General features: G+C 43.5%; 1 pseudogene; it reads left to right on the top strand.

The window, feature by feature from the left end:
* Positions 1 to 604: 604 nt before the first annotated feature.
* Positions 605 to 1,132, top strand: LOC145349298 (ferritin heavy chain A pseudogene; annotated as a pseudogene).
* The last annotated feature ends 1,454 nt before the right edge of the window (positions 1,133 to 2,586 follow it).

Raw genomic sequence — 2,586 nt, 5'->3', positions numbered from 1 at the left:
AAGGTAGAGAAGCTTTTCAGTTTTTATTTAGCTAACTTGATTGGTAGTGAGAGAGATAGCAGCTCTCACAGCTCTGGCAGAAGCCATTGGTAGTGAGAGAGATAGCAGCTCTCACAGCTCTGGCAGAAGCCATTGGTTTTAGAAGGCTAAAGAGGGAGCATTTCTTTTAGCCTTGTTGGAAGAAAAGCTATAGCATGGTGTAATGATTAAGAAAACAGATGCTAGAAATCCCAGCTAGTTATGCCCACCTATCAGGACATTCCCAGTGTGTGCAGTCACTCGTATTCCCCTCTGTCTGTGATCCCATGCATTCCAGCTGTCAATCCATCAGGGGTGCTTAGGGGGGCGCTGAGGAAAAATTTGCGAACATTCATTTAGGGTTCAGAGTCAAGAATGTATCTGACTGCAGCCATCTTGTGTGCTTAAAAGGGAGTTTGTCTTAATAAAACCATTATAGATGGAGATGTATTTTGTAATCCATGTTAATCCCAAAGCCTGTGTGTAATTGTTAAGGGAAGTGTGGTGTAAAGATGTATTGTATCATAATCCATTTTCTTCATGTTTAATTAAAAAAGCTTGTTGTGTGACTCTTATCCTCAGTGAGATGGCTTCCCAAGTGCGTCAGAACTACCACAAGGACTGTGAGGCTGTTAACAAGCTGATCAACCTGGAGCTTTATTCCTCCTATGCTTACCTCTCCATGTTCTGTTACTTTGACCGGGATGATGTTGCCCTGTGTCATTTTACTGAGTTCTTCAAGGAGCAGTCACATGAGGAACGGGAATACGCTGAGAAACTGATGGGATTCCAGAATAAACGTGGAGATAGTGTCATCCTGGAGGATGTCAAGAAGCCAGAGCAGGATGAATGGAGCAATGGTTTTGAGGCAACGCAGAGAGCTCTGCAGATGGAGAAGAATGTGAACCAGAGTCTGCCAGATCTGCACAAACTCTCCTCTGGGAACACTGACCCTCATCTGTGTGACTTCCTGGAGACTCACTACTTGGATGAACAAGTGAAGATGATCAAGAAGCTTGGCGGTTACATCACCAACCTGAAGAGACTGGGAGCCCCTGAGAATGGCATGGGAGAGTACCTGTTTGACAGGCTCACCCTGGGGGAGAGTGACTGAACTGCGTGCAGGGGATAACGCTGTTGTATTTGTATAATTGAGGTCTTTGGACCTGCCATACATTGTGGGAATGAACAAACTATAAATAAAACAGTCAGTAATGGAATTTTCTGTTAAAAAAAATTTTTAAAAAATGTTTTCTTTCTTGGTGTTAGAAGTAATTAGCCAATCCTGTGAATCTGCTCCTCCTCTTTTTGTTGAGTTACAACATCAGCTTGGATTGTAAGAGCAGTGATAGTACACCCATAACCCAAAACGTTAACAATTCTTAACTTTCCTAACCTTACTGCCATGCCTCGGTGCTGTACTGATTTCCAGCACAGAGGTGAATGCAACTAGCTGAATGCTCCTCATGCCTGTAATGACCTTAGCAGATGTCTTCTGGTGGCCTGAGTCCTGGAAGGCCCTGACCTGATAAGGATCTCCTGCTCTGAGACAGATCTGCCCCTGATGGTTTGACAGCTGAAATGCATGGGATCACAGGCAGAGGGGACTACGAGTGACTGCACACACTGGGAATGTCCTGAGAGCAGAACCCTGTGATGTCCAGCTGATACTCATCCTTTCTGTGAAAGTCTTAGGACTGCTCTCTGACTCCACAGAAGATGGTGCACTTGATGGTGCCCATCAGGGTGTGTGATCATTGCAAATCTGTCAAGATCTGCTGGGCCCACCCTAGTCCAATGCCGGCATCTCCACATTACATTACAGGGAGGATGTATTTGCTCTGGAGAGAATGTGGAAAAGATTTACTCGTATGTTGTCAGAGCTGGAGAATTGTAGCTATGAGGAGAGATTGGAGAGGTTGGGATTGTTTTCCTTGGAACAGAGAAGGCTGAAGGATGACATTAGTGAGATTTACAAAATTGTGAGGGGGAAAGATAGAATAGAGAAAAGGAGTCGGTTTCCCTGGGCAAAAGTTCAAAATGTCATGATGTGGAGATGCTGGTGTTGGACTGGGGTAAACACAGTAAGAAGTCTCACGACACCAGGTTAAAGTCCAACAGGTTTATTTGATAGTAAACCCACAAGCTTTCGGAAATGCTGTTCCTTTGTCAGGTGTGTGAACAAAAGTTCAAAAACCAGGGATCATAGATTCAAGCTAAGTGGCAGGAGAATTAACGGGGGCATGAGGAAACTCGTTTTTAAACAGAGGATGGAATTTGCTGCCTGAGTTGGTGATGGGGTCAGAGTCTCTAAACTGGTTTAAAAGGTACCTGCTTAAAAGCTGACGTTCCTCTTTGTAATGTGATTTCTAGGCTTGAGCACAAAATCTCTAATAACACTTTAGTGCAGTGGCATAATTATTAGAGAAGTATGAATCAATTACAGACCACTGGAAGTGAAGTTAGATATAATGCATAACATTTGCAGTTCTTAAACTAAGCTGCAATTTCTCAATTACACCCGAGTTGAATGAACGTCATTATTTCAGACTTTACACATTAAACAAA

The sequence above is a fragment of the Carcharhinus amblyrhynchos genome, chromosome 10 (assembly GCF_965287045.1).
Source record: "Carcharhinus amblyrhynchos chromosome 10, sCarAmb.v2.hapA, whole genome shotgun sequence".
NCBI classification, from domain to species: Eukaryota; Metazoa; Chordata; class Chondrichthyes; order Carcharhiniformes; family Carcharhinidae; genus Carcharhinus; species Carcharhinus amblyrhynchos.
Note: the sequence above shows the minus strand (reverse complement) of the source record. Positions and strands in the feature narration are given on the sequence as shown.